This window comes from Ursus arctos, unplaced genomic scaffold, assembly GCF_023065955.2.
Source record: "Ursus arctos isolate Adak ecotype North America unplaced genomic scaffold, UrsArc2.0 scaffold_8, whole genome shotgun sequence".
Taxonomy (NCBI): domain Eukaryota; kingdom Metazoa; phylum Chordata; class Mammalia; order Carnivora; family Ursidae; genus Ursus; species Ursus arctos.
In genome coordinates, this window is record NW_026623100.1 from 79,222,358 (window position 1) to 79,237,774 (window position 15,417).

Below are 15,417 nucleotides of genomic sequence, written 5' to 3' on the forward strand. Positions count from 1 at the left end.
GACTCGTGTGTGTGTGTGTGTGTGTGTGTGTGTGTGTTTAAACAAAATTGGGTACATACCAAATATTAAATTTTTGTAACCTTTTATTTTTACTTAACATTTTGAGAATCATTCCAAGTTTATTAAATTGCTTTTCAGAACCCATATAATGTCCCAACATTTGAATGTATATAGTTTATTCCTCAGGCTGTATATAATCTTTTGTTATCATTTTGCAATAAATTTCCTTATATATACATTTGGTATATATACCTGCTTATTTCCTTAGGATAAGAGGTTTCTTAGGTCTGAGGCAATAGGCAAAATTACTGTTTTTTTAAAACAATTGTGAGAACTTTTCCTTTCTCTCTTAATTATCACAGTTTATTTTCTCCTTTAATATTTTTAATCATGTTTTCACTTTTGAAAATTTCTTTAGACTTACATCATTTAGAAGTAACTCGTCTAGGGGCGCCTGGGCGGCTCAGTTGGTTAAGCGTCCGACTCCTGCTCTCGGCTCAGGTCTTGATCTCACCGTCATGAGTTCGAGCCTATTAAAAAAAAAAAAAAGTTACCTGGTCTTGTTCTTCTGTACAGAAATGTTTTATGTGTAGGCAGGTTGCCAGTGCTGCCCAGCTTGGGTGAGTGTCTGCTCACAGCTGTGGACATGCTTCCCCCACTCCCGCTGCCTTAGGCAGTTGGTTGACGGGATTGAGAAGAGGCCCTACCACAGATGGCAGGTGGCCTCCTTGTATCCCTTGCCTCTGGCTGGCACTGAGTGAGGTGTTCTTCTGTGCACTGTGTTTAGAGGTATTGGTTTACTAGGTTGTTTCCTTGACTAGACTGGGCAAGATTTTTGGTGCAAGGACTACATTTCCCGCGTCCCTCCAGTGGGTGTGCCTACCTCTGCAGGCATGTGTCAGGTATTTGCATGGCCTACAAGTTTAGGATGATACTTCCAATTTTTTGAAAAGTGATACTAAATTAATTTTTAAGCCTCCAAACCATTTGGAAGTCTACCAGCAGTTTTTTTTGTCTTTGGAACAAATCAGTTACTCAAGAGCATTTCTAGAATTTCAGTATCATGCTTAAACGTATTCATGGTATTTGTTTACACGTTCTTATTCCAGGCTCGTTTCTTACTCCGGTTTGTGTGGTGTTGAGTTAGACTTCGATGTGAAAAGGAAACGTACCAGTTATGGATTGGATGGTATGGTCAAGGGACGCTGCAGGCTGGGTATCTGCCTGCCTTATGCTCAGAGGTCATCCTGAGCCACCTCTAATGAGGTGCCATGGTTAACTGAGCAGACACGTCCATTTTTCCTTTGTCCTCCTTTTAGTGAGTCCTGCCTCATGTTTCTGAGAATAATAGGGAGACTCCCCTCTTCCTTGATTCTCTGCCTGCACGTGAAGAAGCAGCAAAAAATTGTTGCATTACTTTAGGAAATGTATTGTAAAGAAAGTGAAGATAGACATTTAGTACTAAGTCTTAGGTCCTGTTCCTGCTCAGGGCCCCCTGGGGAATTCTCTTCTTACAGAGACTAGAATCCCAAGTCCTGCCATAATTGGGCCCCACCAACTTGTCAGACCTAATTTCCTACAGTTTTTTCTCCTTTCTTTGTCATCTACACTGGCGTTCTCCAGTTCTTTGAATATTTGAAGCATATTCCTGCCTCAGGGCCTTTGCACTTAATATTCCTGCTCAAGATATCGGTATAGCTTACTCCCTCACTTAAAGTAGCTTTCTGCTCAAGGCCTTCTAAAGGAGGCCTTCTCTGTTCTCCCTATTTGAAAATAGAAACTCCTGTCATTTTGAGGTACCTGGGTGCCTCATTTTGTTAAGCATCTGACTCTTGATTTCTGCTCAGGTCGTGATCTCAGGGTTGTGAGAGTGAGTCCTGCACTGGGCTCTGTGCTCAGTGGGGAGTCTGCTCGAGATTCTTCTCTCTCTCTCTCTCTCCCTCTTCTCCTCCCCCACTCATGCTCTCTCTCTCTCTCTCTCTAAAAACAAATAAGTAAAATCTTTAAAAATAACCTCCTGTCATTTTCCTCTTTGTTATATTTTTAAAAATATTGACCTTACATTATTTCATACATTTTGACATTGTATATTCATCTGTTTATTGTCTTTTTCTCTTACTAAAATGTAATCTCCATGAGAATAGAGACTGTTTTTTTCCACTGGTGTCTGGGGTGGGGTCTGGCACATAGCAGGTGCTCAATAAATATTTGTCTCTTGTATTAATGATGAACTATGAGCCTGATGATTATATGTATTTTTTAGGATTTGTTTCCTAAAGCTAGCCAAATATAATTTATCAGCAGCAAATGATGGAACAGATGACCTGTCTTAGCATTAACTTCTATTTCCTTTTTGTCATTTTCCTTTAAGATTAATTCATTATCAATTCTGAAACGTGTTTTTTTTCTGTTGAGAGGCAGTGGTGTGAAATGGTGGTAGTGTTGGTATTTAGGTAGGAAACCTGGGACTGGTCATTTAACCTCTAAACTAGGGATGCCTCCGTTCCCTTGTATGTAAAATGGAGATAATGGTAATGTTGGAGTTTTAGGATTTAGTCATTAATAACCCCCTCTTGCCAAATTTAGACCAGAGAAAGAGAGATTTACAAGAGTCAGATAGACATGGATTGGATTGTCGGCCTTACTGACAGAAGCTGGATTGGAGGTGGTGACTTCCCAGTGCTTTAGTCCTGGGAGTAAGTTTAGCTTCCCCAGCGTAGGCAGAGCTGGGGGTCTGCACGTTCCCCCCAGAAGAAACACAGCTTCCCCAGTAAACTTCCCACATAGGGAAGCAGGCTGTAGGCTGGCAGCTTTAAAGAAAGCCCAGAAGAGGGGAGCCTGGGTGGTTCAGTTGGTTAAGCGTCTGCCTGCGGCTCAGGTCATGATCCCAGGGTCCTGGGATCAACCCCCCACATTGGGCTCCCTGCTCAGCAGGGGAGCCTTCTTGTCCCTCTGTCTACTACACCCCCTGCTTGTGCTTTCTCTGACAAATAAATAAATCTTTAAAAAAAAAAAAAAGAAAGAAAAAGAGCCCAGAAGGTTGAGTGAATCCCTCCTCCTCTGATGGGAAAGAGTAAGGCTCATTACTAGGAGAAACATGACACTTGGGGAACAGAGGGTCCCCCCAACAAGTGTACATAGTGTGGTGGGGACTTTCATAAGGTCTTTTCTCTGTGTAGAGTTTGGAACATAGGAAGTGCTGAATCACTATTAGCCGCTATTAGTGTTGTAACACCTGTGTTTATCATGGCAGTTATCATACTGGACTATAATCTTTTTTTTTTTTTTTTCTGTGTGCTTACTGGACTAGATTGTAAGCTCTTGGGAGAAGAAACTCTTCATCATCTCTTGAATCTCCAGTGCTAGATGATTTTTTGTTGGTTTGTAGCTGTCAGTGACTAGATATTTGAGAAGAATGGCATAGTGAAAGCATATGGGTATTAGAAAAAAAGGAATCTGCTTTAAATTCTTTTTAAGCCAAGGAGGAGATAGGAAAAAGTGAACACTAAGAAAGGAAAGTGGACTAATACATATATATTTAAGGTTTTTAACGATAGTAGTTAAAACAATACCTGTTTCATTGAAGAACCCAGATAAGCAAAATAACACAGACCCTGAATATTTCATTTTGTCTAGGTTTTACTGTGTTTCTTTTCTTCTCGTGAATGGTTAGTGGTAAAGAAGTTAGGCTCCTGCAGAGTGATGGATAATTTGCAAATGTTAGTATTAGAATATGTTTTCTAATTAAAAAGTAAAGACAAAGTAGGAGAAATTAACACTGAAAAAATATAGTGTTTTTTGGTTATATCTCAATGTGAACAGTCAGTGAATACCATAGGGGAACGTGTATGTGTGTTGATAAAATTGAAGGAGACAGTAAGTTCTGGTCAATGGCAGATAACATTACCCGACAGTTGTTAGTTCTCCCATCTGTCTGCTCTGTTAGGCGTCCTTGAATCAGAGCTCCTTGTTGTCCTCAGCGTTGCTTCTGTTTTTGCAGTCTCTGAGGCCCCTCAGCATTGTCACACATTGTTCTGATTATGCCGGGTGACAAGACACAAGTTATAATGATGCTGGCGCTCCCTTCCGGGGTGGAGAGCATTACCTGTAATAACTCCGGCAGAAGCAGCCTACCTCTGTCTTCACCCTGGCGCTTCCCTGGTCTTTTCCAGTCACGATTGCACTTGCACACTAAAATGTCATCTGGCGAATACTTAAGACAGGGTCTCAAAATCAGGTGTGGGGTCAAGATACAGATGGCCATGAGGAGGGATACCAGCCCAGGGATCGTTCTGCTTTACCAGGTGAGGGAGGTTTCACCTGAGCCCCTGGATCACAAGACCTAGAACTTTACTGGCGGTTTAAGTCTCATGGTCCAGAATTAGCCTTGGTATATTGGAAAATGATGATTTTTTTTTTCATCAGTCTTTCCCCAAACTGTTGTAAATTAGTCATATGCACATTGGGGGCAGAGTAGACTGAGAGTGATCTTTGGTTTGGGCCTCAGCTTGAATCTGGCTCCCCTGCTCTCGGACTTTGGCACGTTACTTGAACTTTCTGAGCTTCCATTTCCTCATTTTAAAAGTGGGGATATTAGTAACTATTTCGCAGGTTACGGAGAGCATTATTCAGGTAATGGAGGCTACAAGACACCTTCGTACATTGTAGCTGCTCGGCAAATGGCAGTGATTACTAGTCACACTTTCAGAATATGGGCACATTGTATGACAGAGCTTCCGCTTCCTGGGTGCCCCCTCTGTGCTGGGTGCATGCTAGTTCCTTCTCAGATCTTACCTTCACTCCCTTGCTCCTCCCAACAGCACCACACAGCTCGCTCTCGTTGGGATAGATGGCCTTGGTGCAGCTGTCCCTGGGCTTCCAGGCCCTTCCAGCTGCTGCAGTGGGGCTCTAGAGCCTGGATCCGGTGATGTTTGTACTGGGTGGTTCTCACTGCAGTGTGCACATGGACACATAGTGCTTTCAACAGGTGGTTACTTTTTTTTTTTTTTTAAGATTTATTTATTCCAGAGAGAGACACACAGAGAGTTTGAGTAGGGGGAGGGGCAGAGGGAGAGGGAGAGAGCAGACCTTCTGCTGAGCGTAGAGCCTGATGCGGGGATGATCCCTGATCCCTGAGATCATGATCTGAACTGAAATTAAGAGTCAGATGCTCAACCGACAGAGCCACCCAGGTGCCCCAAGGTGGTTACTGCCAAAATGAAAGTACATGATGGAAATGGCTTTTGTGTGGATTTACCAGCTAGAAAGCAATAAAATCTCACTTTTTTAGAATTAGGTATGTTTTGAAGATTACTTCTTCTAGGACACAGAGTGGAACCCTTAAAAACTGGTAATTTTCATTGGCAGCTAAACAGAAAGTTCCTTTGTTTTGTGGGTTGGGGAGTGTAAGATTTTTCTCTTTCGGGAGGAAAAAAAATTCCAAAGACTTAGTTTTAGGCAGAGAAACAGTCAATTTAAATTTTAAATTAAAAATCTTTTTTCTTAATAGCTTTAAATTTGCTAATTTAAAATTTTCTTTATATAAAACTTTTAGTTATTAAAATTAATAATATAGCCCATTATAGAAATTTGGAAAGTATATTGCTAAGTTAAATTTTGAATTCCAAATCCTTAAGAATAACATCGACACTTTGAGAATTTATTTTCCTCGCCTTGGTTAGTTGTCTTCTGGAGTCTTCTACTTGCCGTCTCTAATCTGGATTGATTGCTGTATTGGCCTACTGCAACGTTGTCATTCTGCAGCCTCTTTTGACTGCATAAATGAGCCAGATTCATTACTTCTTTAATCCTGTGCCATCTTTCTTGGTTTAGACTTTTATTTTGCTGAAGCACATCTCCAACTGACTTCCTGAGAAAGAGCACGTGGAAAGTTAGCTTTCCGAGTCCTTATGTATTTGAAAGTATCTTCATGGAACTTTAGGTTGAAAATAACTTTCCCTTATCACTCTTAAGGCATTGTGTTGTTGTTTTCAGCCTATGGTACTGATGATGAGAAGTCTGATGCTAGCCTGGTTCTCTTAACTATGGAGTTGACCTGATTTTTTTCCCCTTGAAGATTCACAGGATTTCTTAAATTTTTCTTAAATTTCACATTATCTCAGTGTCGATTCTTGGTAAGTTCTTTCAGTTTGATGACTCATGTTCTTTAACTGTGGGAAATCCTCTGGAATTGTTTCTTAGATAACTTCTTTCTTCTCTTTTTGTTGTTTTCTTTGTGGAATTCTCATTTGTTAGATGGTGACGTCTTGGATGAATTAAGTCTATATATTCTCTCTTGCTATTCAGTAGCTTTTGGAGACTTCCTTTAACTTTGTGTTTCAACCTGTGGTAAATTTTACTTTCCAAAAATGGTCACAGCATGGTTTCCAGTACTTGTCACTTCTTATCAAGGATGGAATTTGTTTCCTTTCCCCTTAATCCTGGACAGGTTTATGACTGCTCCAACTAACAGAATACGGTGGGAGTGATACTAGGTGATTTCCAGGGTTAGGTCATTAAAAGGCCACAGCTTCCACCAGTATGTGTGGCTCTGTTTCTGTCTCTATTTCTCTCTTTCTCAGAGTGTGCGTCTGGAATCCAGTCGCCATGTAGTGAGGAAGCCGAGGGCTCACGGGGAGGCCAGGTGTAGCTGTTTCAACCTACAGCCCCAGCAAAGGTCTCAGGTGGCAAGCACCAATGATCTGACATGCGAGTGAGTGAGCCTTTAGAGAATATCAGTTCTTGGCTGATGCCAGGTAGAGCAGGGATGAGCTCTCCCTGTCCAACTATGCTCAAATTGCAGCTTTGAGAGCAAAAGAAATGTTATTTGTTTTAAGGTACCAAGTTCAGGGGTAATTTTTATGTTATCAAATTTCTCATTTCATCAGTTGTGTTGTTTGAAATGTTCGTTGAAGTATAACTTACACACAGTGAAATGCACAGATCAGAAGTGTATAGTTTGATCTATTTGACAAATGCATATACACCAATGTAACCCATATCCCTGGTACCTAGCCCTCATGAAAGTGAGCTTGGTAGACCAGAGTGCTAGGTGATGAGTTGAAAGAGATTGGCAGACCCCATCCCCTGCCAGCCTCTGGCAACCACTATTTTACTGTTTCTATGAGCTTGGCTTTTTTTTTTTTTTTCCTATTGAACATATAAATGATACCATGCAGTTAAAAAAAAAAAAAAAGATTGGCAGGAATTTGGCAATGGTCTTGATAGGATAGGAAGCCATTTGAGTTTCTTTTTCCTTAAACTTATTTTTGGACAGCTTTAAATTTGCAGAGAGTTGTGAAGATAGTACAGAAAGTTCCCATATACCCACATCTACTTTTTCCTGTTGTTAATATATTAGTATGGCCCTTTATCACAACTGGTGAACTGATATCAGTACATTGTTATTAACGAAATTCCATGCTTTATTTGGATTTCCTTAGCTTTACTTTATTACTTGGGCTGCCATGACAAAATACCACAGACAGAGTGGCTTTAACAACAGACACTTATTTCTCAGGGTTCTGGAGGCTAATGTCTGAGTCCGGAGTGCCAGCATGGTGGGGCTCTGGTGAGGCCTCTCTCCTGGCTCGCAGGTGGCTACCTTTTTGCTGTGTGTTCACATGGCCTTTCCTTGGTGCATGCGTGTTTGGGGAGTGGAGGGATGCAGAGTGGGAAGTAAAAGAGAGAGAGAGAGCTCTCTGATACCTCTTCTGATCAGGGCACTAATCCCATGATGAGGTCCCCACCCTCATGACCTCATCTAAACTTCACTAACTCCAAAGGCTCCATCTCCAAATACCATCACATTGGGGATTAGAGCTTCAATGTGTTAATTTGGGGGAATACATATATCCAGTTCATAACAAGGTCCTTTTGTGATCCAGGATCCTATGTAGAATTTCCCGTGTTACGTTTAGTTGTCACGTTTCCTTACGACCCACTAGACTGGGATGATTTCCCAGACTTCCCATGGTTTGGATGACCTGACAGCTTTGAGGCGTGTTGGTCGTTTTGTAGCATGCCCCTCAAGTGGGATTTGTCTCATGTTTTTCTCATGATTAGTCTGGGCTTGTGGGTGTTGGAAGACCATGGAGTTGCATGGTGGTTTTCATCACTTCCCATCAAGTGTGCGAACTTTCAACTTGACTTATCACTGTTGGTATAGTTTTGATCACAAGGCTAAGGCACTGTTTGTCTGGGTTCTCCATTCAATTTTCTTTTTTACCCCCACTTCCACATTATACTCATTGAAAGAAGTCATTCCTAGCAGCCCACACATGGGGGCATGCTGGGGGGTGCAGTGTGCTGGGGGTGGGGCAGGGCAGCACAGTGCTGGGGGGCGGGGCTGGTGGTGCTTGCTGATGGATCTGAGGTACACTGGAGAGAGAAGCGTGGGATGACACCTGCTCCTAGATTTTTGGCCTAAGCACCTGGGCAAATGAGGGAGGAGGGAAGAGAGTGGCTTTGGAGCGTGGGGAGGGATAGATATGAAGGATTTTCCTTTGGCTGTGTCAATTTGGAGTTGTCTGCTAGACTTTGAAGTAGAAATGTTGAGTAGACCATTGACTGAGTCTGGAGTTCAGGATCGGGGAGGACTTGGGATTCAATTAAAGAATTCCATTGTGCTTTCAGACTAAGAATTTGGTTTGATAGAATAAAGAGCCTGTGGTTATTTGATTAGAATGATGAGAAAAATTAAAATCAAACAAACACATCCTTTCTGAGAGCATTGTGAATAAAAAGAAGAAAACAGGTGATCTTTCAGTCAGCATCAACGGCTCTCTGTGTCCGACTTCAGGTCCCAGCTAATACAGCCAGTGGAGCAGTGGAAAACTCAGAATCTGATTTGGATGTTATAAGCTATCAGGAAAAGACACTGGAAATTTTAGTTTTTTCCCTGAGGAACTGTGTACATATATTTTGGGGCCTCAAAGACAGCCAGTGTACCAGTGTATTACATTTTCTTTCTTAGAGGAATGCCCGTCAGGAGTGGGAGGGCTCTGAGCTACTGCATTTTCATGGAGCTGCCAGCCTTCATCTCCTTGAGGCAGAATGCTGCCCCGGGGAGCCTTTCCCTGCTCTTCCTGCCCCTTCTCTGCTCTCTTCTGTGGCCAGGGGGGCAACTGGCTTTCCTGTCTTGAATCCTGTGCTTGTGATGGTGAATATAGGCAGGCTGAAGGATTTATACTGTTTGGTACCGTAACAGGAATTTTAAAAGACATTTGGCAGTTATGCAGTAAAGCTACATGACATGTGACCAGTGCCACAAATGTCATCAAGTTTAGGTTGCTCTGTGGAGGTTGGTAGGTTATTACTTAGAAAGCAAGTTAATAATATTGGGAGATTTACAGTTCTCTCCTTTCCCTTTCCATCCCCCAAGTTCTTTACTTAGTTTTAGAGCTTTTTGTCCTAGTACATCCTCCCTTTTCTGGGGAGTTGATTTTAAAAATTAGGTTTGCAGGGGATTAGAAACAACCAGCATGTTATTAGAGGATGATGAAATCCTCACCCATACTTACAAGTTCAGGGGGACCTTTTCAACCTCCCTGGGTGCCCCTCTCAGAACTCATTCAAAAAAGGAGTAACTTCCAGAATTTGGGATTTATCATTTCCTTTTAGTAGCATTAGCCATGAACGTGTGTACCTTTAAACAGCATGGTGTTTCGTTTTGCTCAGTTTTGACTTTTGACTTTTATTTAAATGGTTTACACTGCGTGTTTTCTTCTGAGTCTTGCCTTTTATTTTAGTTATTTTTAAGATTTTATTTATTTGAGAGAGAGAGAGAGCGAGTGAGCAAGGGACGAGCAGAGGGAGAGGGGCAAGCAGATGCCACAAGCCCAATGTGGAGCTGGACCTCAGGACCCTGAGATCATGATCTGAGCTGAAATCAAGAGTGGGACGCTTAACGGACTGACCCACCTGGGCACCCCTGAGTCTTGCTTTTTAAATCAAAATTATGTTTTCCAGATACATTTCTTTTGGTAGCTTAGCTGCAGTTCTTTTGTTCCCACTTCTGTGGAGTGTGAATATGATATAACTTATTTGTGTTCTCTCCCAACCAAAGCCATTTGGGTGGTTTCTGGTTTTTTTACTATTTATAAATAAGGCTGTAGTGAAGTTCTTGTTCATGTCTTCTTGTCACATATGCAAGAATTTCTCTAAGGTTTATCTACCTTGGGTGGAATTAATGATCATGGAGAATGTATCTTCAACTTTATTAAATAATGCCAAACTGTTTCCAGAGTGGTGATACCAATATACACCCCCACCAACAGCATATTAAAATTCTCTTGTTCCATATCCTCATTAGCACCTAGCACCTGGTTATCAGGGTGAAACACTTGGGCCATTCTTTTGGGCATAAAAAGATATTTTGTGATTTTAAGTTTCATTTTTTCTGAACACAATAAGGTTAATATTTTTTCATATAGCTCCTGGCCATTTCTCTTCTGTGAAATGCTCTTTCTTTTACCTTTTATAAAAATTAGGTAGTTTATCTTTTTCCTAATGGTTTTAGAGGTTCTCTCTCTGTTTTGGATTTGACTTCTTTATCTGTTTTATGTGTTGTAAAATATATTCTTCCAGTTTGTAGTGTGATTTTTCATTTTCTTTATGATGTCTTTTGATGAAGTTCTTGATTCTCTCTTTTTAAAAAATTTACTATTTTTATTTATAGAGGTGGGGAGGGGCAGAGGGAGAGGGAGAAAGAGAATCTTAAGCAGCCTCCATGCCCAGTACGGATGTGGGGGCTTGATCTCATGACTCTGAGATCATGACCTGGGCCAAAACCAAGAGCTGGATGCTTAACCGACTGAGCCACACAGGTGCCCCTTGATTATTTATTTCTTAAGATAACTTAAAAATTTTTAAAATTGTGATAACATATAGCATATGTAAATGTATAAAATTTGCCACTTTAACTATTTTTGACTGTATGGTTTAGTAGTGTTAAGTCTGTCCACATTGTTTTACGGCAGATCTCCAGAACGTTTTCATCTTGCGAGAGGGGAACTGTATACCCATTTAACAACAACTCTCCGTCTCTCCCTCCCCCAGCCCCTGGTAACTACTATTCTACTTTCCGTTTCTATGAATTTGATTATTTCAGATATGCTGCATCCAAGTGGAGCTCCCCTTGCGGGGTCTGAGCCTGCTCTGCCCCAGTCCAGCTGGTCAGGCAGGCAGACCATGTTGGGTGAAGGAAGGGAGTCTGTATAACGTCGGTGCGTTTTTCTTTGTCAATTTCATAATCCATGAATGTAGATACAGGTTATTCTTACTTTCCTATTAAGAAACTGTGACATAAAGAGGTTATAAATGCCGGAGGTTACTTGGTTATGGCTGGAGCAAGGATTTGTATTTATAGTTCATTAGGTAGTAATGTGCTGCTTACTTTAGATTCACAGTTGTCGGCCCGCTATGATATGCTAGGTGACATTCATATGAGACACATTCCCAGTTCTGTACAATGTGTCACATGCACTTCCCAGCAAACCAGTTGCGTCTCTGCTTCTGTTTTCTTAGAAATGTGAGGGCAAGAGTAATGTTTTGGGGATAAACTTTATTAAAGTAAATTGTTCACAAACTTGACTATTTTAACTTTCATTAGTAATAAATTACTAGTGACACACCTCAAAACTCAGCAGCTTTTCTATGATTCATAATTGCTGCCTTTGACGACTTAATTATGTTGACTTTCTTTATCAGCTGTATGGAGCTACTTAACATTCACCTCGGAGTTGGTGTAAATATTTGATAAATTGGGATGTACAGATGGTCTTCCAGCTGTGGTTTCCTCCCTAGCCTGAGAGCAGAAGCTCTTGTGAGGACTTTGGTAGTGGAGTCAGTGTCTCACAACCACATGGAGTCTTGCCTCTTTTGCATACTCTGCGTAAGAAGATAGGTGTCGATCTCTTGTGATCAACTCACCACATGTCACCACATGATTTGGAAATCAAATATTTGTTGGGATTATATCAAAGAATTACTTTTTAGCTCATGCTTAATATTAAAATGACATCAAGCAATAGGAAGAAGAGATTATATGTAAATTTGGAATGATATGGTGATCTGAAAATGATGAAAACAAATGTGAGTTTGCAAGTATTTAACAACATGTTTGTTTTGTGCTGGTCGTGTGCCAGGAATAGGTGCTAGGGGATCCAGTAAACAAAATAGAGAAAATCTCTGTTCTCATGAAATGCACATTCTAGGGATTATTTTTAAAGATTTACTATAGAATAATTTATAATGTATGACATCAAGAGACATGATCACTTGTGATTTTTTTATAGCAATGTCTGAAACCTTTAAGAGTTCTAAAAAAAATAAGTGAAAAATAAAAAATGCTTATTACATTGGCTCATTTGGATAATGTATAAGTGCTTAATGGCTAATTATCCCAAAGGCAGTGCCTCAGAGGTCAAGCTAATCATTAAAAGTTAACACTTTTTATATTGACATGATCCTTATTGAAAAGTATACTATTTTTAGTGGGAGGTACTATAATTTCAAAATCAAATCAACATATGTGTAAGTTGATATTGTACTAAAGTGAAATCTGATGCTAATGAGGCAGCCTGGGAGAACAATGAGTTTTTTGCATAATTCAAAGCCTTGTAAATTTAATAGGAGCATTGAAATTGACTTTGTTTTTTGGGTGGGTCCTTTTTACCCTGTAGTATCTAAGTCCCTGGATATGAATGCTTTCAAGGTAAATTAGGAAAGAATCATTATTCTTATTTGGGCTAATGCTTCTGATAGATAGCAGGAATGAATGAATAATTTAAATTGATAAATTTTATTAGCAAATATAATAAATAAGCGAACAAATCTATTTGAGAGGGAGAGAGAGAGCATGAGCAGGAGGAGGGGCAGAGGGAGAGGGAGAAGCAGACTCCCCACTGAGCACAGGGGGCTCCCAATGAGGTGCTCCAGGAGGGGCTCAACTCCAGCACCCTGAGATCATGACCTGAGCCCAAGTCAGACGCCCAACGTACTGAGCCACCCAGGCACCACTTGAGTTTAGCTGTGAATGGTGAAGTTTCTGTGTTCCAGGTGTGGGGTTGGGGGACCTTGGCCTTGAGGTGGAAATGAGTTTGGTGTATTGGGAGGTCAGTATGGTTTAAAGGCCGTCAGTGAGAAATAGTGGTCGATGAGGCTACGGAGGGGGCCTGGTTCTTGAGGGCAGAGTAAAGACTAGTTTATTTTAATGATGATGGGCAGTCTGCTAGCTTATTTTGAAGCTGGGGACTGATGTGATCATGTGACTGGCTGCTGTGTGGTGGCTGACGCATAGAGGCAAGAGATGGAATAGGAATAGGGAGAACTTGTAGGTATCTAGGGGAGGGGTGTGGGACGGCAGTGGAGATGGAGACGAGACGCATGGCTGGTATGACTTGGAGAGAGAACTGAAAAGATTTAGGAATGGATTCGATGTGGAAGCAAAGAAATTAGTAGTAGTCACGGGTTGATTTGGTTGAGCAACTGAATTTGTGACGGTGCATTTACTGAGATGTGTAAATTTGAGGGAGATGGTGGTGGTGGGGGATCAAGAGTTCCCTTTTGGGCCACCGTGAGTTATTAGAATTTCAGGCAAGGTGGTGTAGTGGGCAGTTGAATAAATGAGTCTGAAGCCTAGCGGAGAGGTCCCGACTAAGATTACAAAGTCAGGTGTCAGCGAACAGAGGTGAACTCCCCAAAGGAGGGTGGATCTTCAGTCTACTTTAAACTGAGGAAGTGGGACTGGGTGGCCTTTAAGCTCCCTTTCTGAAGCCCGGCATTTATTGAGTCACAGAGACTATTTGTGAGAAACTTGAAGAACTTTCACTAAAATGGGTCTACATTTTTAAACCAGGAAAGTGATGAACAGGGAGGAAATACGAGCCTATAGGTGTTCCCTATCTATATTTGTTCCAAAACTGCTGTCTGTCATTTGTCCCCAAGTGTGATACATAACTGAAATGACATATCCTTCTAAAAGTCAAGGTGATCTCACTCACGCTGTGACGTTTTCACAGAAACCCCCATGATTGTCAGTGTGAATTGATTTTTATTTAAATTTTAAACAGCTTTTTTTGTGAAGATTTTGTTTATTTGAGAGAGAGAAAAAGAATGCGTACGCATGAACTTGCGCTGGGGGAGGTGCAGAGGGCGAGTGAATTTCAAGCAGACTCATGCTGAGCGGAAGCCTGACATGGGACTTGATCCCAGGATGCTGAGATCATGACCTGAGCCGAAGTCAAGAGTCGGACACTCAACCAACTGCACCTCAGGTGCCCCTTAAACCGTTGTTTTGAGGTATAATGGACACACAATAAACTATACATATTTAAAGTGTAAGGTTGGATGTTTTGACATATGTATCCGTCCATCACATGTCACCACAGTAAGGATAATGCTCGTATCCATCACCCCTGAGTCTCTCTTGTGCCCCTTAGTAACTAACACCTGCCTCTTGCTTCTCCCCCTCCTCAACCCCAAGCAACCACTGATCTGCATTTAGTCATTATAGAATAGTTTCCATCTATCAGAAATGTATATAAATAGAATTGTACTGCAGTCCTCTTGTTTTTTTTTTTTTTACTTTTTTTTACTTTTTTTACTTTTTTTACTTTTCTCAATTGGTATAATTATTTTGAGATTTTTTTCTATCTCGTGTGTGTCTTGGAATAATTCATTCCTTTTTATTGCTAAGCAATATCCTATTGTATGGATACAGTATGATTTGTTTATCCAGTCATTGTCAATTTAGACTCATCTTTTTCCCTTTGCAAGTCTTCTGATTTGCTAGTATTATTTGTGACCATGGAAGAGACAAATATTGAGGTGTACCCCCCCCACACACACATGCACACACATGCACCAAAGCTCTTAATAAAAGGGGCAGTAGTTCCTTGTTCTTATATTTATCCCCTTTATCCTATTCACCGACTAGCAACTTGTTTAGTCATATGTCAGTAAGTTTGACAAGTGTTGTGGATGTTAGGCAGACTAACCCTTTCGTTGTGTCTGTGCTCATGTGGTATTTTGGGATGTGTGTGTGTTGAGTTTATTTATTTTTATCTGGATTAAATTTGTTTCAGCAGATTGCCTTTACTTGAGCTTCGTAATTTAGCAGCTGTGGATGCAGTTAATCTAGCACCTTTAATTTCATAGGCAAGTATAAATAAATTCTTAATTAGTTCCTAGGAGTTTTACATAGACAGCTAAGAGTGAAATTAAAGGAGATAAGCTCTCCTTAATCTGGAAGGTAGAAGATAGGTACTTTTAACCTTTGTGAGGTCTTGATGAAATCACTTGCTTTCTGCTTCTGTGCATTTAGAAGAGCTTACTGCTTTTTGGTTTCTGTGGGTGATCTGAGAATATGCTTCAGGATCTGTCAGTTAATAAACCCCTGGGAGTCTGGCTGTTTTT

General features: G+C 40.9%; 1 protein-coding gene across 4 annotated transcripts in view; it reads left to right on the forward strand.

Moving 5' to 3' along the window:
- Window positions 1–15,417, forward strand: part of MBOAT2 (membrane bound O-acyltransferase domain containing 2) — a 121,882-nt gene that overhangs the window by 16,499 nt on the left and 89,966 nt on the right. The gene's annotated exons all lie outside the window — the stretch shown is intronic.